The sequence below is a fragment of the Vulpes vulpes genome, chromosome 9 (genome assembly GCF_048418805.1).
Source record: "Vulpes vulpes isolate BD-2025 chromosome 9, VulVul3, whole genome shotgun sequence".
Taxonomy (NCBI): domain Eukaryota; kingdom Metazoa; phylum Chordata; class Mammalia; order Carnivora; family Canidae; genus Vulpes; species Vulpes vulpes.
Window position 1 is genome coordinate 60,939,251 of NC_132788.1, and position 24,212 is coordinate 60,963,462.

At 47.8% G+C, this 24,212-nt stretch overlaps 1 protein-coding gene across 24 annotated transcripts in view; it reads left to right on the top strand.

The window, feature by feature from the left end:
• The window catches only part of ATP2B2 (ATPase plasma membrane Ca2+ transporting 2), a 458,951-nt gene that overhangs the window by 160,260 nt on the left and 274,479 nt on the right, over positions 1 to 24,212 (top strand). For all 24 annotated transcript variants that reach the window (XM_072720298.1, XM_072720317.1, XM_072720309.1 and 21 more), the window contains exon 2: positions 7,730 to 7,774. The gene's annotated coding sequence lies outside the window, so the exon portion shown is untranslated. The remainder of the gene's footprint in view (positions 1 to 7,729; positions 7,775 to 24,212) is intronic.

The following is a 24,212-nucleotide window of genomic DNA, read 5'->3' on the forward strand; positions in this document are numbered from 1 at the left end:
CAGTTGGTAAATGATCATCCCCCCACCTCCTCTCCCAGACTTTAAACTACACAAGATCAGACACTGGGCTGCCTTAGCTCACCACTGAGTCCTCAGAGCAGAGGAGAGGGCCTAGCACATTGTAGATGCTTAGTTACCTTAGTAAATGAACAAACATCCATTCCCATGTTTGTTCCCATGTCCATTCCCAGGGGACAAATCCTACTGGACAAGATCTAGGATCTCCTTATAGTTCACAGGTTGGAAGGACTATTAGCTAAATCTGTGGAGCCCAACCGTGTACATAGATGACCTTTAATTTTCACAACCATCCAACAAAGGAAATAGCTAGCTAATATGTCCCCATATTGGAAGAAGATGATGATAAGGCTCAGAGAGATGGGGGAAGTAGCTCAAAATTGCATAGCTAAGAAGGGTCAAGGGCAGGATTTGCACCCTAGCCTGGCTGATCTGTGGTCTGAGCTCTCCCTCCAGCCCTTCCCTTGTCTTCTCATTTCTAGGGTATCCATTCCTGCACATGACAGTTGTATATGTGAAGGGATCCATCATTTAGGAGACTAAGGACTTGACCTCATGTCACCAGCCTTTCTGATGTTTTCTCCTTTAAATACATGGTTTCAAAAGCAAAGCAAGATGGAATACACTGGTTTCAAAGGCATTGTAGATTCCATTCCTGGGGGCTACTTGATTGCCTGACTGCTTTTAGCACGTCACTCTGCAGAAAGGTGCTCACCTCTTAAGGAAACCAAGTCCAACTGATGGATTCAGTTCCTGCTGGCAGCATTGGAGATGGTTGGGGATGCTTTGGCCTCCGCTAGGCCCCAGGGGGCACACAGGATGCTGAGATAGTGTGACTCATTGGATTCACCCTCTTTATTTTACACATGGAGAAACATAGGCCCAGGATAGGGAGGGAATTCATCCAAGATCAAAGTGTGAGTTTCAAAAGCAAAATGAGAAGTGAGGCTCTGGCCTCCCTGGTCATTGTTGTTCATCTTTACCTTGAGGTCAGGAAAAGCCAGGAAAGGGTTCCTTCTCTACCAGTCTATCATGGTATCTGAAATGTCACCGTTAATTCTTTTGTCTTAGAGAAATTTTTGCTAGGTCTCTAACAGAATGAATGGATGAGTTGAACAGAGGAGGGATACCCTAAGTCCTTGGCCAAACAATTTATTCATTCATATCTTCATCTATCCACCTATCCCCTTGTCTCTCCATCCATATTTCCATCTGTCCACTTATGTGACTCTCCATCCATCCATCCATCCATCCATCCATCCCATCCCCTTCTCTTTCCATCTTTATTTCCATATATCTACTTATCTGTCTTTTCCCTCACCCATTCACCCACCAACACACCCACCCACTGACCCATCCCTTTTACCAGATCCCCATTGAACATCAATTCCATGACTGGGTCCATGGAATAAAAAGAAGTCTCAGTTATGGTCTCTGCAGAATAGGCCACATTTTTCCTACACTGTGAAGACCACACTAAGGGAGGTGTTCACAGATTGGCTTTACAAAGAAGAGATGACCAAGCAGAAAGAGTCTGGAGATCCTGACCCTGAGTGCATCATCCCAGCTCTTGCAGTTAATGGACTGTGTGTCCTTGAGTAAGCCCCTCCCATCTAGACTCAGTGTACCCATCTGTGATGTGGGCAGGTTGGACTAGATGAATGTTTCCCAGACTCGGTCATTCATATACCTCTCTCCACACCTGTAGATGTGATCACCTGTACTGAAAAGTACTTAATGTTTTTATTCAAATGAACTATTTTTTTAACCAAAATACATTTTAGAATGAAGCCTTATTGCTACCATAAATGGAAAAAAATGGTAACAGCTGTCATAAATAGAAAGTAACCGTGAAAATACTTGAAAAAGGAAGGCAAACTGTTAATGTCGATAAATTCTACATAGACATTACTTTTCAGCGATGGAGGACAGTTCTCCTTGGTTGCTAGAGAACTTAGCAAGCTCTGGAGAGGTCTTAAAGATAAGCTAGGACTCAATAGAGACTCTCCCCTTAGAGTAGCCACTCCTTGGGGAGAAGCTTCCTTGCAATGTGCTTCAATATCATGGGATGGCAGTGGGGGTGGGGGGCACTCATGCCCCAAAGCAGAAAACTCTGTTTTGGAAGCATCAGGCCAGTCCTGGCTTGGCCACTCTCTTCTGAGCCCTCCTGATGTGCCCTGGGCCCGGCTTCTCCTAAGGACTCACACCTCCCCCACAAGCCTCCCAGAAGCTAAGGGTCAGAAAGCCATGAGCCGGATTCTGTAACTCAAACCAGGTGGTATCTGCTTCAAATCCTGACGAAGAGGGAAACCAATATGGAAATCTGAAGCTGTCCCATCCCAGAGCTTGGCAGGCATCAGGTGCTTCCTGTCACTCAGAGAGGGCCCTGACCCATTCTAATCTTACCTTCAGCCACCAGACTCCTCCACCATATCTCCAGCACCCCTTACCCTTGACCTAGGATCCCCAAAACCCATGACAGTGCAGAGTCCCCAGCCTGTAACCTTTTTGAATTTTTCTGTGGCATTAACAGGTATGATCAGAAAATAGTGTCTCTCAGTTATGCCAAGGCCTAAAGGGTCCAGCTAAGTCTTCACACCCTTTGAAGGCAGGAGGCCTGGTGGATGAAACCAGAAGACCCAGGTTTGGGTTGTATTGTGCTCTGATGGCTCCCTGCATGTCCTCACCTCTGAGTTTCTAGATGCTGCTGAGCCTCCTCCAGCAATACTGACATCAAGGGTATTATTTACTTAAAAAAATGTTCCATTTTAGATTCAGATTTCAGAAGGATATTTGAAATCTTAAAGCTGCTGCCAGCTCTGTTGAGGGACATAGAAAAGCCCACTTTCTCATCTGGCCTTGGCTCCAGCCTGAGGCCATGGAGGTGAGGGATCATCTTTGTACCACTCTGCCCCTACCCCCAAATCTTGAAAGGCCTTGCCAGAGTTGCCCAGAAGGGGGAAAACACAGCACTGGGCTTTGCCTTAGAAAGTGCCTTTTCTCTCTAGTTAATAGTTATAGTCTCTTATGCAGGTCTTGCAACTCATTCATTCTTTCTTTCTACCAGGGCTGGTATTGGACTGGTAAGCATAGTCAGGAGAGCCCCATAGATTGTTTATAGCTGGTGTCCCTCTTGCTAACTGCCAAGGCCATACCACTTGTTAAATATTTTAATCCTTACCCCTGTATTCTCGGGTGTACACTATGTGCTTCCGGCACTGAGTTTATCAAGCTCTGAAATATACCGGTGGTCTGATCCCTCACTCAAAAACCTGTGGCACATCCATCAATACAATGTAAGAGATCTAGACACAGTGCCTGTCATGGGAGTTAGAGAAGGGTGCCCTTACGTCTTGGCCAGAAATGAAAAAGAGACATTTTGGAAAAGTTACCCAGTGAAATTCCACACTCCAGATTCTTACTGAGTCGCCGAATGGCAGAACGTGAAGGTATTCCTGAGAGATCTTTTGGGCCAGCGTTCCTCAAGTGGGTGCTGGGGAATCCTGGTTTTGTGAGATGTTAATAGATGTTGCTCAAAACAAGGTTCAAATAAAGTTAGTTTGGGAAATTCTAGGTTAAGCAAAACTAAACTGATTTGTAGGTTGCAGGACTTAGAGCTTTGATGTGTTGCTGCTTTGTGAAATCTACAAGGAAGGTGAAGGCTACAGAATGAAACATGGTGCCCTGTTTTAGGGAGCCTCTCAAAAGACTGGCGAGCGCTCCGCCAGAGCTTACTCTAGGGGACTCCAACCGCCTTCCTCACTGATAAGGAAACTGAAGCCCAGCGAGTAGCTGGCATTTGGCCAATGTCTCACAGGGAGCAGAGAGCTGAGCTGGGACTAGAACCCAGGGCTTCCCTGTAAGCAGGCTGTTTAGGGCATGTAGTTTGGGCTTTGGGTGCTAGTGGTACATGAAAGAGTAGGATCCATGTGCACTGAAGCAATTCTGAGAAGACTATTGGAGGAGGCAAGACATGAGTTGAAAAGTCCAGGGACCCTGGGAGCCAATGACTTGTGACTTTATAGACTAAGCAATTCTAATACTGAGAACCAGATACACCCTAATTGATGCCCAATTTGCATAGAGAGAATATCAGGCTGGGCAAGGCTTCCCACAAGAGATTAGTCCCTGAATTCACAAAGGATGGAACACTTGGAGGTATATATATATTCCAAGAGAAGCCTTACTACCCCTGAGTCAAAATGACCCCTCCCCCAAAATTCTCCACATATTTTGTAGAACCATTTTACCCTACTCCATTCTTTCTGGCAAGTTTTGTTTTTAGTCAGTGTGAGATTCTCACTAGTTTATAAGCAGTTTAAGAACAGAGCTGGTGGTTTTTTTCTTCTTTGTTATGGTTAGCATGTTTCAGAAACTCACTGTGTACTGGACACAATGCTCGTTGTTTTCCCCACAACCTCTCCATTTTATCTTCACCACTGCCTCTCCCTCACAGTAGCTTGTTTCTATCCCCATTTTATAGAAGAGAAAACTGAGGTTGAAGTGACTTGCTCAAGAAAACGGGCAAGTAGATGATGGAGCAGAGACTTGAATGTGGGCCTTTGTTTCCCCTTCCTGGCTGCTTGTGAAACTGGGCTGAGTAAGTCATAGACAATCCCAGAGGCATGCTGCAGTCATGGGGCAGTGACCCGAAGCCTGGTCTGGTCTATCTCTGCAAGGATAGTCCTGGGGCCCCCACACAGCAACCATGCTCCAAGCTCAGCCCTGTCTCAGCTTTTTGACCGTAAGATGATCCAGGGTGTGAAGTGGGGTCACCTGCAATGTAGAAAGGCAGGAGTCTTAGACTGACAGCTGGCATGGTCTTCCCAAACCCATTGCCCCGGTGCCCAGACTCACCCCAGGACCTCTAGAGTCTTTGTCCCACTCCCCATCATGTCACACTAGAACTTTCCATGCGAGGGGGCTGCTGATTTCCCCACCAATCGCTTTCCATCTCAGCCATTCACTTTTATTTATAGACAGAAAAAACTTGGACCCAGAGTTCATAGCTGTTGTCAATGTGGATGAAATTTTAACAGTGTTGACATTGAAGAATCATTCTCCCTGCAGTTCTGGTTTGGGCCAGGGGCTGGGGTCGGTCTTCTTCCTTCCATAATTAAAAATTCACCAGCAAGGACAGATTGCTCATCAATCTTTCATCTCAACAGTCTCTGTTGGAGAAGATGGGGGCACCACTGATGAGGCACAACTGGCTGCCTACAGCTCCAGACCTTGCTACCATGTGCATGAGTTCAGGGCTTTGGGTGAGAAGCAGGTGGGTCCAGTGGAGCCTGAGGAAGCCCCCTGAACATCGCCAGAAGGGTACTGGGTGTAACAGGTGGCCAGTTCTGAGCTTTCCACCTCCTGTGACCTGAAGGCACTGGGGAGAGGCCAACAGACGGTCAGAAACATTAGTATGTGTAACAAAATGGTCAGGAGGCATCTGAATAGCCACAGGGCTAGTCTTATTCAATCAAAACTCGAAAGTTGCTAAGAGTACATCCTAAATGTTCTCACTACAAAAAAAAAAATGGTAATTATAGGATAGGATATACAGATATATCTGTTACTAAACCCCATGATGGCAATCGTTCTGCAACTTATAAGCATATCAAGTCAATATGTAGTAGCTTACATAATGTTCTATGTCAATTATATCTCAACAAAGCTGGCAATATAGATATGATACATCTTTCATGTTTTAGCCAAGTGGAAAAAGTTAAGAAACTCTTCAGTTACAAAAACACGGCAAAAACAAACCCTTAATGAGATGATGTGTGTGAAGACCTCAGCACAGGGCCGACCTAGAGAAAGCATCCTAGTCTCTTGCTATTTACTATAATTGTTGTCAGTATTGTTGCCTCTGTTCCAGAACTCACCTCCTATGCTGGTTTAAGGCCTATTAGGTAATTTCTCTGGGAATCAGCGTCCTCATATGTAACATGTAAATTCTAACAGTACCTGCCTCCAACAGTTGGGGTGAGGAGTAAATGAACTGAGGATCCCTCAATGTTGTAAAATTGCTGTTGAGCAATGCCAGCCTAATATCAGTCTCCTTGGCCTGGCCAAGCTCTCCGGTATTCCGGGCTAAGGGGCAGGGATACCCTGGTAGATGAACAAAACACTGGCTCTGCCACTCTCTGGCTGTGGGGCCTGTGCAACCCCACCCATCTCTTGGCCTCCGTTTCTCCATCTGTACAAAGCAAGTGCCGGAGCAGGTGATCTCCTGGGTCATTTCTGGAGCTGGGTTCCATGAAATCTGCACATGGCTGCCTCTTGCCAGGCTCGAGTTTTTCCCAGAACAGTTTTGGGGAGGGGAGTTCTCAGGTGACCACTTTGTCTCCATGACTGTTCCATGTCAGCCTCCTGCCTGTGGGTTCCCTGCAGTTCTGCTCCTGGATCTCTGTGAACTCTGGGCTGGCTGTCTTTCCAGGAAGGGGACAGGCTGGCTCCACAGTGAGAGGAGTTTGAAGGGCGTCCAGTGGAGGAGAACAGACAGAGGTGGCAAGAGGACCTCAGAGTGTGGGCCAGGTTCCGGGTACTGGGCGGGGGGGGGGGGGGGGGGGGTGTGGAGCAGGGCTCAGTCCAGGTGAGCAGAACAGAGATGCCAACTAATAGCTGTGAGGGTGTCGTTGAGCTCCTGACACTTGGTACGACCTGGTTAGCTTTGGCTTCGGGCCTGAAGGATGAATAGCGTACAGAAAGGCAGGGCCACTGTACTGGACATCTGCTATTTGCCCCTTGAGACCACTCTGTACCCTCTCCCCACTGCCCTGTGCCCTAGGAGATGACCTGCACTCATCAGTGCACTTCCTCCCCTCTCTGGCTTCCTGTTGGCTTGGGCCAATAGGGAGCTCTAGCAGGATATACAGTGAGGGGGGCAGGGAGATATGTTATTTAGTCTCCAGCTGTCTCCCTCAGGATCACCTTGGGATGGCTGTGTGCCTTGATCCCAGATGACAGCTCCTGTCAGGCGTCTTCCCTATGCCTGGGTCTGGAAACCATTACCCCTTCCCACACCCTAGGGGTGTTAGTAGCACAATCTCCACTCTACTTTCCCTAGGGAAACTGCACCGCTCCTGCCCACATTTTTATGAAGAGGTCCTTTATTAAGCCCTGAGGACCCTGCCTGATTCAGCCCCCCAGAGCTGCAGAGCAAGGGTACTGGAAAGGGATGAGCGGGGGCAGGGGGCAGCAGGGCCTCAAATCAAAACCATATCTAGAATCTGACTCCATCTTCTTACCCTTGATTACTCCAAGGGAGCAACCTGGCATTCTCCCTCCAGACTTCTAGTGTATGCGTCTGGAGCGGGAAAAGGGAAGAGAGGGGAAGTAGCCCAGGCAGGTCTGAAAGGGGAACACACCTGGCTGTGCAGGTCCTGGCAGCAGACCCCACAGCAGGGATGGCATAGTCAAGCACCCACAGTGGCCAGTTAGGTTGGGATTGGGGAGCATTTGTGGGCTCGAGGAGATAGCCCACATGGCTCCAGCCCATTACTGGTCTGCTGGCACCTGGCCCAGAGGTGCAGCTGTCCCTGGAGAAGCCAGAAAGCCAGACTTTTGCATGAAATCCCCCCAGTTTCTAAATACTGGGATCAGTTCAAATATTGAATTTTAAACAACCAGATCTGAATCTGGCCACCAGTTTGTGACCTGGAAAATACAAGTGCTTCTGACAGACCTTTCTGATCTCCATCTCATTTGCTTGTAGGTTTCCCACACCCGGAATACAGACTGAGAGGAGCCCAGGAGATAGGTGAGTATGAGAGCCAAAACCCCTGGTTCACCTGAAGGGACTTAGAATCCCCTCTCACACCTGGGCACATCCTTAGCATCATTAATGGACCCATTTTAGGAACGCCTTGTTTGCAGACCCACCTCCACTCTCCTCACTGCCACTGCCCTGTCTGCCCCAGCCTTCCTAACCTTCTTCCCTGCACCGAAGCTCTCACAACCACTCCCAAAAACCTGTGGGTGGCAGTGGAGGAGGAGGGAAGCCAGAAGCAGAGCTGAAGCTACAGTTTGGGCATATTCTAAATGTGACTTCCTGCTTCCCCTCAGGGCCTGTGTGTGACCACTTTACCTGGGTGTGATAGTCTACCAAAATACAGGTGCGCTTGGATGAGTAAATGTTCTTTTGCAATAAAAAGCAATATTCATGTGTGAGTTACAGGCCTATCATATCAGTCATTCATACTTTAATATCTATTAATGCCATCCAATTACTTTTTGCTTACTCTCTTGCTGGGGTCAGCCACAGTGAGGGGTTTTCTGATTTTGGAATTGAGAAGAAGGAGCCCTACACAGAGGGTCCTTGGCCCAGCCTGGGTAGGGCTTGGGGCAACAAGGGTTTGGGGGCCTGCTGAGGACATTTCTGGTAGCTTAGTGATTGTGTTTGTGGAGCTGGCTCTGGCAGTGCTGTCTTTGGCTTCTGTCCTGGGCGGGTGAGGCCTCTGGGGGCTATGACCTTTACCACCATGATATTCCTGGGAAAGCATGCCCTTTACTCCAAACCATCTGTTTACAAACAAACATTTGGAGACATAGCCGCTTGCTTGAGGGATGGTCTGGAGTTCTCTGGGACAAGCCAACTTGATTCATTGCCGATGGCCTGGGGCAACAACCTGGGATAAATCATCCTTCCTCTGGGTGGCTGTGTGTGGAGCTGGCTTCACTCCTAGGTGGAATCAGCAGTTGCCCCCAGGTGTGTGATTGGATAGAGACCTCTCCACCCGACACCCCCTCCTGCCCACCCGTCACACTACCCAAATCGCCATCTGTGTCACTCTTTGGGGGAGGATAAGAACGAAGCTTTGAAAGCTTCCATTAAAATGTCAACTGAAGGTTAGTAGTGATTATTTCCAAATTGCGAGATTATATGCAATTTGAGTTTTCTCTGTTTTCTGTTTTATGTACCAAGCACATGGCACTTTGATATTCCCCACCCCCACCACCCCCAAATGCTATCTGGGGCGGTCTAGTGTCACTTGCATGGTTACTTGCATTCATGGTAGAAATAATCTGACCAGGTTAGCTCCAGAAGGTACCTGAGCCTCAGGGAACTGGGACATTGGATGGGTAAGTTTTGATGGAAAAGCAAAAGGTGATGCTGGGAAGGATTAAGGAGCTATCAGAAGTGAGCATGGCCTCCTTCTGATTCTGCTGCAGTGGTGAGCTAGAGAGCCAAATCATTATCTTTTTTTTTCGAAAATAAGGTGGAGTTGGTTTGTTCCCTCCATTAAAGTCCCACCTTGCTCCCTTTCCTTGCTAAGTAAGCAGGCTCTCACTTGAAGGGCGACTTCATTGTAGCCAGATATGGACCTCACTCTCTTGCATTGGCTATGGCCAGGTAATCTAGGTCTTCTTTATTCTTGCTTTAAAAAAAAAAAATGTCTAAAATTACAATACAGACTCTAGGGAGCTTTTAATATGTGTGGTCAGAAATTGATAAATTCCCTACAGAGGCATAACCTGCTAGAGACCTTTAAGAATCTTTAAAAATTTCCTCTTTCAGAATGTAAGTAACCAGTAATTCCACTTCTGGGAAATTTGCCCTGAGGAAATAGACTAGGATGTGTACAAAGATTTATCTACAAGGATGTTTATCATAGCATTATTTATATCTGTTAAAAAATAGAAAACAATGTGTGTGTCTAGCAGCAGGAGATTGGGGGAGCCCATTTTGGCACATGGACGATTCTGGGCAGCCACTGAATATGGTTTGAAATGAATTTTTAATAATGTTGGGGAAAATGGTCATATTTTAGTATTAAGTGAAAAGGCAGCTTCCCAAAATTAATCCTGACTACATTTTTTTTAAATGGGTAGAAAAAAACAAGTAAGCAAGGTAGGGCGCAGAGAAAGAAGATTGAAGAAACAGATACTAAAGTGTGGGGAGTAACAGGTGACTTATTTTCTCCTTTGTGTTTTCTGCATTTCTGACCGCCCACAGTGGAATGTTAACTGTTTCTCATGAATAGTAGTTACAATTAAGAAAAAATTCTCCATCCCAGCCCACTCCCCATGACACGCACGCGTGCACACGTGTGTGTGTGTGTGTGTGTGTGTACATTTTGCTAATCTGTTGTATAGGAAAAATGGTTATATTGTTACTTTTCATTCTAAAGCTTTCTTTTCCTTAAAATATTCTTTAAAACTTGGGCTTAGCAGTTGAGCATCTGCCTTTGGCTCAGGTCATGATCCTGGGGTCCCAGGATCAAGTCCTGCATCGGGATCCCTGCAGGGAGCCTGCTTCTCCCTCTGCCTATGTCTCTGCCTCTCTCCCTATGTGTCTCTCATGAATAAATAAATAAAATCTTAAAAACAAAAAAACCCACATTTTTAAAAAGCAATGGCAATGCCACTTGGTATTCTTCTATCCCTTGAGCGATGGTTCTGAGAGCACTGGTTTGAGGGGCTGTATTAGTTTATTAAGACAGGCATAAAAAAATACCACAGAGAGGGTGGCTTAGACACTGGAAATTAATTTTCTCCTAGTTGTGGAGGCCAGAAGTCTGAGGTCCAGGTGTCGGCAGGTTTGGTTTCTTCTGACATCTCTCTCCTTGGCCAGATGGCTGCCTTCTCCCTGTGTCCTCACAGGGTCTGCTGTACCCCTATCTGTTTGTCTGTGTCCTAATCTTCCCCTTCTTAAAAGGACACCAGTCTATTGGATTAGGATTCACCCTAATGACCTCATTTTACCATAATTACCTCTTCAGAGACAATATCTCCAAACACAGCCATGTTCTGAGGTCCTGGGTGTTAGGACCATGAATATGGGGGGGGGTCACACTTTAGCCTATAATAGGGACAGCCTCTTCCCCATGACTGTGGCCACTACTTTGCAGAGTAGTGCACTTGAAGCTGGAGTGGGAGCAGGGATATTGATGAAGAAGACATTGTCCCTGCCTTTAAGAGGCCCCCAGGAAGGTGTGATGCAGACACTGAATGCACACAGTGCCCCTGAGTAACACCTCACCTCTCAAGCAAGACCCAGCAGCAAAAGTATGGCCGTTCCTGGTACGCCCAGCCACCACAGATTGGCTGCTCAAGGTCAAGACAAAAGAAAGGAGTTAAGCATACAAAAGGATAAGAAATTCTCAAGTACATCTACTGCAGTGAGAACCAGCAAGTTAGCTATGAACAATCAAATCATTTAAATGGGCTTCTGGACATTAAAATTCAAAATTTTTTAAAAAAATTTTCTAGGCATCAATTCAAAGGTGAAACTGCTTTACCAAATCAATGGTGGAGAAAAGGAATAGGTAAGCAAGTTGGGTGTGAAAGGTGTGGGTGTTGAGTTTAGTAGAAGCAAAGATGATTAGGTTGGAGAGTAGTGTGAGAGATGGGGAGAAGCTGAGGCAGACAGCCAATGGCGGGTACATTAGATTTAAGTGGAAGGTAGTAAGGGATCTACAGCAGGCTCTTGAGCAAAGGTGGAGCAGAATGACAACAGATGTTAAGATAGATTCCAACAGAAAATCTATTTAGGTAGTCTTTGCAGAAGTGCAGGAATGAGGGTCTCAATGTAAGTTCTGGAACTGGAGCTGCAAAAGAAATCTTGGGAGATGTTTGTGCTATTTCATTTTTCTGAGCTTTTTTCCATGCCCTTGCCTCTGCTTCATCTCCAGCCTGGCAACCTCTTAAGCATCCTCTAAGGCCCCATTCATGGAGCCCCTCTACCCTGAAGCTTTTCTTAGCCTCCCAGACAGACACTCCTCTTGGGCTCAGCACTCCCATTAAAGGACTGACATTGCCTATCATGGGGATCTGCACATCTCCCTCTTCACTGCCAGGCTTTGCTCAGTGAGTGGGTGGGGTAAGAATTGGGTGCTTACTGAGTGTGGGTGGGTTAAGATTGATAATATAGTCAGTGATTGGATGTAAGCTGTGTAAGTAGTTGGAGCATAAGAAATTAAAAGATGAGGGATGCCTGGGTGGCTCAGTGGTTGAGCATCTGCCTTTGGCTTAGGACGTGATCCTAGAGTCCTGGGATCGAGTCCCACATAGGGCTCCCTACAGAGAGCCTGTTTCTCCCTCTGCCTATGTCTCTCCTTTTCTCTCTCTCTGTCTCTCTCATTTATAAATAAAAATAAAATCTTTAAAAAAATGATTCTGAGGTGAGTCTGTAAAATTTTACTAATTATTGAGTTCCTATTATAAGTATAGCAGTGGTGAGAGAGGAGTGACATGATCCCCACCCTCATGGAGCTTACAGCCTAAAGCTGGTGACAAAATAGTAATTATAATGTGATGAATGCTGTGAAGCCCCCAGTCCATTAGGAGAGCCTGATGGTGGGGGAAGGGTGGGGGAATCAAGGTGGGTTTCCTTGAGGAGGTGTTTATTTGAGATGAAAAATTGGTGGAAATGTGAGGATGCATATGTCTGAGCAGGTCATAGATGTTAGACAATGGGCCAAGATGAAGGTGAGGAAAAGGAAAGCCCACATAAGGGGAAAAGATATTCCTGCAAAGCACCACCTGTGCAGAGATCCTGCAGTGAGGGAGGAGCATTGGAAACACAGAAGCCAAGCATCCCTAGAACACAGAGAGAAGGGGTCAGCTGGTGAGATAAGAGATGAAGGCCAGGGGACAGCATCGTAAGGCCATCATTGTCAAGAGAGTTTGGACTGTAGTCTAAGAGCATCAGGAATCCTCCAGAGGCTTATAGTCAGGAAGTGATGCAAACAGATTTGTGTTTTTAAAAGACTGTTCTGGCTGCTGCTATGTGTTGAATGGATGGTTGGGGTGGAGGTGGGGGACCAGTGGGAGGTTGATGCAGTTGTGCAGGCAAGAAATGGTGGGAACCTTGCCCTGATGGTGGCTGTGGATGATGAGACGTACACAGAAGAGAATGGCTGTCAAGATGTGGACACAAAGAGAGTCAAGGATGACTCCAGGTGTGGATTTAGGCAAGGGGAGAGAGTAGGACATTTGCAGAGATCTTTAGTGGTGCTTTTGCCAGATTCTCACTCCACACTGAGCAGCTCCAGTAGTCCAACTGCTGGTCCCCCCTGAGGGACAGCAGCATGTTGGCCGGCAGGGATGACAGGACCTCAAGGTACACAGAGGTGAAGGGGCTGCCTGCCTAAGGCCTGGAGTCCAGACTGGGACCCAGGACTGTGCCCATCATCCCAAAGTTGAGGGGATGGTTGATTATGAAAATATGATGCACGAAGCACAAAAATTGGGTTTAACATTTTCCTCTGACTCAGCAAAACCCTTCTCTCAGCACCTTTCCTGGGAGACTAAAAATCCACCATTATTCCTAGACATCCACTTGGTATCCACTGACTTGGTATCTATTTCTTGCTCAAATGTCCTAGGGCTTCCTGCCCTGATAGATGTCAACACAAGAGTAAACTAAATAATATTGGATGGGTCTTCTGGCATCTGCCTCTCGTGGGATCCTCACAGTGATGCTGGGGCATGGGCCAGGATGGGTTAATATTCTCCCCCATTCTACAGATAACAAAACCGAGGCCCAGGGAGAGGATGCCACTTGCCTGAAGTCATAGAACTCAGAAATGGGAGAAACAAAACCTAAAACCCAAATTAGGAGATCCCACATTCATTGCATTTTTCTCAATTGTATCTTTTGTCTTCAATCTCTTGGTAACTTCTGAAGTAAATGACCTGGCATGTTTTGCTTTCAGAGCATCTGTTTGTTCCCTGCTAACAAAACATTTTTTTTTCCTTTTGCCCAAACTGTTTGAACTGTACAGCCCTGTTGTGCTTCCTTCTACATCTATGTAAATAAATCCTTATGACTGCCAGCTGCAAAGCAAAAGATTTGGAGACAGCGGATCGTCTATATGAGACCTTTTCCAACAGCTGGCCAGCAAAGTGGTGGGAAATGAGGTCTGAGAGGCTAGTGAGAAACTAGATCATGAGGACTGGTTCCAGGTGGGATAGGATATGTGAGATTTTGAGGAGGGAAAGGAGGAGGGGCACTGACTTGTACATTAACAAGTACAAGGCTGCTTTGTAGAGGGGAGACTGTACAGGGTAGAGGTGGAGTCCAGGGGACAGGGGAGAAGCCTGCTCTGGTATTTCAGGGGAGAGATGACGGTGGCCATGGAAGTAGGGAGGAGGAGAAGTGGCCCTGTTCTGAATGGATGCTTCCTGGGTTGTGTTCTGACAGCAGCTGCGGTGCTGAAATTCAAATCTGACACTAACTGTCCCAAGTTCTCACAGACCTCATAAGTTAAAGGACACAGTTCCCAATGAGACTACCCCAACTTCAGATGCCAGCTGAAAGTGGGGTCCTTAAGCTACCACACTTCTGGTGGGCTGGCTATAAATGTGGGGGTTCCTAGAGCTCTCTTTGGCTTGAGAATTCACTGGAATTATCTCAGGAAAGCACTCTATTTAAGATTACAGTTTTATTATAAAGGATACAGATCAGGACCAGCCAAATGAAGAGCTACGTAGGCCAGGTCTGGCAGGGCCCCATCAGAGACCTGTCTGCCCTCCTGGCACATTGATTGTTGACCAGCCAGGAAGCCTCACTGAGCTCCAGTGTCCTTAGTTTTTATTGGGATTTCATTATGTTGGCATGAGTGACTGAATCCTTAGCCACATGATTAAAGTGAATCTCCTTCCTCCCTGCCCTGGAGGTGGAACTGACTCAAAGCCCCCAACCTCTAATGCCGTCTAATGGTCTTTCTGATGACCAGTACCCATCCTGATTCAGCTTATTAGCATAAACTCAGGTGTAGCCCCAGGGGCTCATGAACAACAGACACCTCTGTCACTATGGAAATTCTAAGGGTTTAGAGTCTCCCTCCCAGGAACCAAGAACAAAATTCAGTTGTATTCTTTATTATAAACAGGGTAGATGCTAGTGCTATTTGCTGAGACTAGCAGAAGACTAGGCCAGAGGTGGGGGCTGGGGAGTAGTAGGTCTGGATGGGGGAAATGAAGGGTAATGTTTTGGACATGTTGACTTTAAGATGTTCATTAGACATCCAAATGGAGTTGTGGAGTTGGCCGCTGGATCTATGAGTTTGGATCTCAGGGAAATATCAGTATATAGATCATATTTGAAGCCCCTCAACTGGATGAGATAACTCAGGGAGTGAGTATAATTGGGGAGAAAAAAAGAGCTGAGCGCTGTGCCTGCAAGAGTTATGGCTTGAAGGAGGAGGAGCCAGCAGAGGGGACAGAGGAGGAGTGGTCAGAGAGGCAGGAGAACTGGAGAGGGCTCTGTCCCCAGGCAGGTGTTTCACAAGGAGGAATGATAAAGTCAATGCTGAACGCAGGAAGTCAAAGAAGAGGAGAACCAAGAAATGGCCACTGACCTGGAGCTGAGTGGCTCCCGAGAAGGGGAGGTGACAATAGCTGCCATGGTGGGACCAAGGTGGGAATGGTGAGTGAGGAAGTGCAGCAGCCTGTGAGCTGAGCTTTATGATGGGAGCTGCTGCAGCACCAGCTGGCAGCCATAGGGAGTGGTCCGGCACTGGCTGTGTACCTACTTCTGGGCCAGGAGTTAGAGGCATCCTCTGGCAGCTCAAAATGTGGCTGGAAAGAAGTCATGAGAGTCATTATCTACACAGTAGAACAGAGTGAGAAAAGTGGAATGTGGGATGACAGATGTAGAGCCAGGAGAAATCACTACTGATTGGGGGTGATCAAGGGGGCAGAACAACAACAAGATACTTTGGTTGAGTGCCTGCCTGTGCCTGGGAATGTGCTGAGCCCTTGAAATGCATTCTCTTATTTAATTTTCACAGTGATGGTATTGTCCCCATTTCACAGATAAGGAAGCTGAGGCTTATAGGGGATGAGTCACTTATCCAAGGTCATACTCTTAGGAATTGCCAGAGACAGTTAATGTAGATTGTAAGGGATTTTGATGGTAAGGGTAGAAAAGGGGCAAGGAGATAGGCTGACATGAAAACACAGACAAAACAAAACAACAACAACCAAAAAAACCTCTTCAAATTGGTGGCGGGGTTGGCGGAGTGATTTGGAATGAAAGACAGGTCCTAAGTCTCATCTAAGTCACTCAGGAGAGGGACCCAGTCCCTCTCTAGAATGCCATTCTGCTCAGGTCACTGGCAGTGTGGCCTCCAGCAGGCTCCTTCATCGTTAAGGGGAGGGTGACATGTCCCTTGCCTGGGTGGGGGCACAGATGTTAGGGCTGGCACGCTGAGGTAGGGGAGAGCCTGGGAGGAGAAGGGAGTGGGGGCTGGCCTCTGGTGAAGTGTGAGGAGGAGGGCTGTGGGCCGAAAGGCAAGTGTGGATCCCACATCCCCCTGCCTGCCCCTCAGCCACCGCGCTCCACCCCCTCCTATCCCCTCACCCAGAGCAGGAGCATACCTCTGCTGGCAGGTCTCATCACCTTTCTTCTGCAGAACAGGAACAGTGGGCCCTCCCCACTCCTGCTAGAGTATGCAATCATGACTTAAAATAACATTTGGGAAGAAAGCACTTAGCAGAAATGCCCAGCAGAAATGAGATGTCATGGACATCATTCAGGAACTGATGGGAACCACCAGACAGTTAAAATAAGGAGAATGCTTTCTGAGGTATGAAAGGTCTCAAATCTACTGAGGCACACCTGTGAGCCCGTGGGCACTCATTTCCTACCTGTGCAATGGACGCAGCCTGACTCATTTGGCCTGCATGCCTCCTGCTAAGGACAGCACAAGGAGGCCAACCTAGTGGGATATGCTTCTAAAACCTTTTGTGCTCACTGAGAGAGCTTTTCCTCCATCTCTCCAGCATCGCATATGGCTCTGCCAGGCCTGACACAGACACCTGGCAGGGCCCTCCCTATCATACCTCCCATTTCACAGAGGAGTAGACTGAAACCCAGAGAGATTGGACCAAGTTTCCCTCCAACAATTGTTGATATTTCCTCTCCAAACCTTTGCATATACCATGGAAGGGGACAGAAGGAGAGGAGGAGGGAGGAGTGAATAAATAAGAAAAAAAGAGGAGATGGAGAAGGAATAAGACCCAAGATGTTACATGGAGTTGGGAGGTTGGAGGCTCACCTTTGTATTCAAGAAGAATCTTAGGAATCTCAGTTCATCAGACATTGGAGACAGAGGGAGGCCTAGGACATTCTTAATTTGGAACCTGTCAAGCCAGTCACTTTATCTGGATGTCCATGACCCCACTATGTCACTCTCCTCTTATAGCCAACATGTTGGTGGTTTAGTCTCAGGTTGCATAGGGAGAAGCATCTAGAAGGAAAAAAAGCACTTAACGATATGCCCTAGAGGACAGGATGATCTGGTCTACCCATGCATGCCTGATTTTGGAAGGTGCTGGTAAATGTGGGCTAGGGGGCTGGATTTGGAAATGCCTGGAATCTAGGGGCAGGCAGTGAGTGAGGCTGGGGCAGGCCCGGCCCCCTGCAGCTCTTGCCCGTCCACACTGGGCAGGCACAGGGCCAGTTCTTCAAAACTGAGTGCCTGCTCCACTCTTCCAGGGGACTCCATGCTGCCTTCTAGAAACCCTGACTTTTGTACCTTCTGGGCTGGTCCCTGGCTACTGATCATATATCATAGCTTTCTGGAACTTCCTTACCTCACTCTTGGTGTCTTCCAGGAGTCCCTCTGGAGATTTGAAGGAGGGGACAGTGAGAGAGCAAAGCATGTGTCCTGAGTACCAGCTGCCAGGAACCTTGTGCACATTATTTAACTTGAGATTTGCACCACTTCTGCAAGGTGTGGGTATCACTCTCTCTGTTTTACATGCAGTCAAACTGAGGCTCAGAAAGTTTAAGTAGTTTGCCTTGGATGTCCCAGCCAATAAGCTGTGGGGGGATCAGAATGGGAAGCCAAATCTATAGGACCCCAAGCTTGGGTGTTGAATCTGCCTGCTGCCACCTAGTGTACACACTGACCCCCGCACCCCCCCACACACCCCTACCTGGGTCTCTGAAGTTGATGCTGACATCGATCCTGACCTTGTCTCTGGAATGGATTGGCTATTTCTTTCTTTTTCCCCTCCATCATCTTTGCAAGTCCCAAAGGCCCACTTTCCTCAAATGCAGTTCATGTCAGACCCCACTTTGGGAATCCCTTGGCTCAAATCCTGAAAGAGCCCTCAGGGCCCTGGAAATGCTCATAAATTGGATCACTCCAAGAATAAGAAAATGGAATGAGAGACTCTAGGAGTCCAGAGGACAGAACTGATTGGTCGGAGCCAGAAGGAAGGCTCATGCTCTTTGGTTTTGAAGAATGTGGTCATCAGACCTCCATTGCCAGAGTTTGGAATAGTGGGTCAGAAAAAAAAAAAAAAAAAAAAGGTTAAGAGAGATATAAGAAGGGAAAAAGAGGGATAGGGAGAAGCAAAGGAACCAGGAATGGTTAGGGAGAGTAGAGTGAGTCACAGGTTTTTCCTGTACTGGCATGAGCCCAATGTGAATGTGAGGTGCCATCCCAAGCAGCATAGTATGGTAGGGGTGAACAAGAGGAGCTTGGGTCATTGAGGAGTTACCCCGTAGCATGGGTCACTGGGTACCAGATCACACAGCCCACTCCCCAGTGACTTGAAGGGACAAGTGACTGCAATGTCCCAGTGAGGACCTCATCAGCCCCACATCATCCAAAGATGCTTAAATTCCAAGTGAGAACCACTGTGCATTGTGATGTGAGTTTTATACCCATTCCCATTAAAACAAAACCAGAAACCTGATAAGTAAAAGAGCTCTTATAGGGTTAACCTGCAGTTATTTGGAACCCTCTCTGCCACCCCTTCCCTCACACGGACCATCAGAGGGCCTTCCTCTGCCCGTCCACTGCAGTCCTGTATCAGCAAATGGTTTGCTGTCCAGCCCCCACCGATGGCCTTTTGTTAGATGTTTTTCTTTAATTTTCTGTTTCTTTTTATGCATACTTGCAAAGCTCCCAGCTTCAGCCAGGCGCACCAAGGAGACTTGTAGTAGCAAGACTGATCGATGGCAGGAGGCTCCTTGTGGCTGCCAGAGCCGCAGTCCTGGGTGGGGGCGGCTGCAGGCTCTGCTGCAGTGGCTCCGTCTGCCTCTGCTGCTGGCAACCAGAGCTCAGTAGGGCTCCTCACCCTGCAGACCCCTCCAGGATGGAGCCCCAGAGTCCCAGGGCACAGGAGAGGCCAGCTCCTCCTATGGAGCTGGCCCAGGACACACTTGGAAGGGTAAGTGAGGGCCTCCAAGTGCCATGCACCCACAGAGGCTGGGAAGGAGGTGTTGGCTCTGGGACTTCTAGAAACACAAAGCTGATAAAGCTTTTGCTGCTGAGATTGAAAGAGGAAGCAGCTCAAGAGCCTGTTCCTGGTGATTCTATGAAGCAGCAACAGGACTTGGCTCTGCTCACACTTGAGGTGGCCTAGAATTCTGGGGAAGGAAGGTTGCTATTGGCTCACACCCAAAACAAGATGGTTATAGGACTTCCCTGAAGGACTTTAGCTCCTTCCTTCATTCTTTGCCAGATGTTTTCTGAGGGCCAAGTACATGCCGGGCTCCTTGCTGGGCACCAAGGGGTTAAAGGAGAGCTAGATGAGGCCTCTACTCAGAAGTGTCCCTAGTCTTGCCAGGAGGATGGTTGCTTAAATAACTGTAATATCACAAGATGTACAATAGGAGAGTGTCTTCCAGGGGCAAGGAGAGGCCAGCTGGACTTCAGGGTACTAGAGAAGAATTTACTGAATAGGGGTCCTTTAGGTTGGGTCTTGAAGGATGAGGAGGATTCTTCAGGGGACAAAAGGCAACCAAGATGCTGTGACTGCAAAGAGATTTATTTTGTTTTTTTTAAATAATTTTTAAAGATTTTATTTATTTATTCATGAGAGACACACAGAGAGAGGCAGAGACACAGGCAGAGGGAGAAGCAGGGTCCCTGAGGGGAACCCAATGTGGGGCTTGATCCCAGGACCTCAGGATCACGACCTGAGCCGAAAGCAGATGCTCAACCACTGAGCCACCCAGGTGCCCCCAAAGAGGTTTGGATGTACAGAAATGTAATAGTTTGTAGTGACCAGCTTGGCAAGCCTGAGCAGAGGCTGCAGAAAATGAGAGGACTGACAGGGCCATATCATGAAAGGCCTCAATTGCCAGATGAAGGAGTTTGGAGTTGATCCTAGAGGCTGATAAGAGGCACTAAATATTTTAAAACAGTGGTGTGATGTCAGTTTTACATCTTAGATAACTCAAGTCTGCCTACCATGTGGATAGGGTGAGGAGAAACCCGGGAGACACGCCCCCCCCGCCCCAAAAAGAAAAGTGTGTCCTTATACTCATGGAGGTCAGTGCTTTAGAACAAGGTAGTAGGGTTGGGAGGTGGAAAATCAGGGACACATCTGCTCTTTTCTGAGTTTGAGTGGTAAGGCTGGATAAAACGCCAACTGTGAGGGAAAAGGAAGAGTCTAGGATGATTTTGCAGCGGGCTGTGGAAACTAGATGGGTGATGGGGACCTTTCGATGGGAGAGGAGAGGAGGGAAGAGAAGCAGATGGACATAGAGGGAAGAGGCAATGAGCTTGAATGTGGCCATAGTGAGCTAAAGATGCTAGAGGGACATCTCTTCAAGACAGTGTCACCCTGCAGGCACCTTCAATCCCTTATGCCAGCAGGCTCCATGGAAAGATCTCTGATGCTGCTGAGTCAAAGCCAGATTTGTCATCTCCACACCCTCCAGATTGCTAGCACTCCCAGTGTGGTCACTGAACTTGTGATATCAGCCAGCAGTCAGACAGTAAGATCTTACTCTGCACCTACTGTGTGCTTAGCCTGCTCTTTGCAGCTTGGGCCTAAATAATACTGGGTGCAGGTATGAAAAAGGGGTGCCATGTCTCCGCTGAGGGCAGGTTTTACATATTGAATGGGAATGTTCCATTCCTAGCCTCCCAACCTGAGGGCAAGTTGGTAGTGCAGAGTCTAAACTTGAAATTGGACATACAGAATGGCTTTGTGTCCTGGCTAGGTGCCAGGAGACCCCAGACATGGTACCAGAGGGGACGGGTCAGGGAGACTGCAGGCTGGCTAATTGAGCATTACCTTGGTCCACCACTGACCCTTCTCTGGGGAGTCCAGGAATTCTACTTGGTTGGGGGGCAGGGAACCTTGAAGTTAGGAGAAAGAAAAACTTTGGAGAGAAATTTTTTCTAAAGTGGGAAGCCCCTCTGCTGGAGTCTAGGTGTGCCCAGCCTTGTGGGGGGTCCCCAGGTAAGAGTTACCAAGGTAGACAACTCCATTGTGTTGGACTCTGTGCTGGGTTTCCCCCAGCCCACATGTATTCAGTCCTCACACAAGGGTATCAGAGAGGTAAAGCAACTGGCCAATGTCACACAGCTAGCACAAGGCAGAACTGGGCTCCGGCCAAGCCTGGCAACTCAGGTGCAGGCTTTCTCCTCCCTCTCCATCAACCACCATGCTAGTGGCACACCTCAGTCTCTGGGTGAGGCTGAGAAAGAACAATTGAAAACAGTACGAGATTCATCACAGGATTACCAAATTAAGTCCTTTTAAAAAACAAACGATGATTGGGAACAGCAAAAGAATGTGTGTGTGTGCATGTGTGTGTAGACTTGTTCATCACACTTAGATTTATTGAGCACCTACTATGTGCCGAGCCTGGAGGATATAGCAGTTACCGAGACAGACATCGTCCAGGCTCTCAGGGAGTCATGAGTAGGCATATGAGGGAAGGTCTTACACGTAAGCAGGTATGTACAAATATGCATATATGCACACATTAGTGATCTATACCAGTGTCGTAAGGATGGACACATTTGCCTCAACACACATACACAGATACACGCCCCCAGTGCTCACACTCATACATATGCACAACCCCACACATGCATGTTCACCCACAGGCATTAACTAAGGAGAAGGAACTGGACCTGCAGCCCAATACAATAGCCAAGAGAATTTGAAGCGCAGCCTGTCATATTTCACTATAGAGAGCAGCTCAGGACTACAGTCCAGGCTCCCATCTCTACCCCATCTGCCAGCCAGGAGCCAGCCTCCCAGAACTGGATGGTGCATCCTGCAGCTTTGTCAAAGGGACTCTGCTGAGAGTTGCCACCACCCATCTATCAAATGGACTTAGGCACTTGACATGCAACTGTCTCTTTGCATATTTACTCCAGTTCTAGATATAGGTACAGTTATTACCCCATTTATAGGGAGAAAGTGAGGCTCAGAGAGATAGGACATCTTCCCTGAGGTCTCACACAGCTCGGTCCAGACTTGAACCCTGAACTCCTCCCTTGGAAACAGCAGCCCAGCGCTGGTGCTGTTCAGGATGCCTTGGGTCACCTTGAATGGTATTCACAGGTCTTCTTGATACTTCAGGAAGTATCAAGCTGAGGCCTCCTGGGATACGGGACACTTCTTTCCCGTTGCCCCAGCCCTGGTTCCCTGAAGCCATTGTCCAGGCACTCCCCAGCCTGGCCCCTCTGGGCCATGACTTGTCAGGTGGGAAAAAGGACTTTGAGCCTAACAGGGTCAAGGAGACAACTGCTCAGGAATGATGAACCGGCCAACTTTGCAGTCAGACCCTGCACCTTACTGCAGGCTTAGTCTCTCCATCCATAAAAATGAGGATAATAGTCTCCCATATTGGGTTCTGTTCAGCATTAAGTGGGCTAACTAACACATGTAAAAAGTCCAAAGCCTAGTACACAGGCCCATTCTGTTGTTTTGTTGTTCTTAGTATCTGCCCATCCACTGATCAACAATTTTTTATGGGCCTATTTAGTGAGAGAGTAAATGGAAATAGAGGGCAGGCTCACATTCTAGTGGGAGAGATGCAAATATTAATAAGGGAGATGCTGGGAAGGATATCCATACAGGGTACAGCAGGGGCACAGAAGGCTGATACACATTCTGTCAAGTAGCAAGGGGAGTGCGGGAGTGGAATCTCAAAGTGGGGGGCCTGTTTTTCCATCAAGGTGAGAAAGGGCATTCCAGGAGGAGAAACGGGCAGGCCAAACTGAGGACAAGGATAGTCAGGTGCACTGGAGAAACTGTACATAGACCAGGAGGAGCTGGTTCTAATATCCACAGAGCTCAGGCACATGATCTAAGTGAGAGAAGCAGCCTAGGGTAAGACAATATGGAATGGTGGGGACTGTAGCCAACTGGAAGGTGTTTGATGGCTCTAACCGGGAAGTAGGACTCAGCTCTGGACAATTGTTGCTGTGAAGGAAAGCTGGCCTAGTGTTGACAGGTCTCCTAAGTTTTTAAGAGAAGCCAGGAACCCAAGTTTTTATGTGAAATCTTCTGACTTTGAAACATTGGTCTAACAATGGGGAGGCCAAACAAAATATACCTGGGGGCTGCCAGTCTGGAGCCTCCGGTTTAGACTCTAACATGGTCGTGGGTGGGGCTGGCTTTGGGCTGGCAGGCCTGTCTCTGACAGTGGACCAAGGGCCCAGCACACGTGCAGAACCCAATCAACACTTGTTCTGCAGTTGAGTCAGGGAATGTGAACGTTATCTGAAAATTTAGGGTAGACTAAGGTTTGGAGCAGAGGACTGATAGTGATGGCAAGGGTGTTTTGCAGCCATCACTCCATCTGTGACATGGAGGCAGAGAGGTAGAACAGGATGCTGACCAGGGCTCCAGGCAGGAGGTAAGACTGTGGGTGAAGGAGAGGAAGGATTCAAGAAGAATCACATCTATACAGATTGGAGAGCACAGGAGAGGGGAGACCAGGGTGCCTGCCAGCACTCTGGCCCACAGGGATGACTCAGTGCTGCTTCTCACCAAAGTGGAGAAGCTGGGAGAAGTGTGTGGGGGGCAGAGGGAGGAGGGCCAATGAGTCTGGTTTGGGCCATGTTAAGTTTAGATGCCCGTGGGACACCCAAAGGAAGATATGCCATTTGGCCCAACATGCAGCTCTCAGGAGAGGGAGAGCTGAAGACTCAGAACTAAACCCCCACCCAGATCTCACCCACTTTCCAAGGACCCGTAAGATCTTTGTTCTCTTTTGATTGTTCTTTGGTCTGAGAGTTGAGAAGTTTATTTCTTGAGTGTTGGTTTGTGTTTTGTTCCTAGAAAGGCTGCAGAAGGAGAAGGTGGATTGGTATTTAATGCCAGAACAGAAATCTGGGAATACATGAGCTCTGATCAGTTCTCCCCACCTCCACCCCATGCACCAGTAGCAGTCAGGGAGAAGGTGGGCAGAGAACACAGGGGTTACCCAGGCCCCATAGGTACTACCTAGTAAAATCTCATCCACAGGAGCCAGTGTC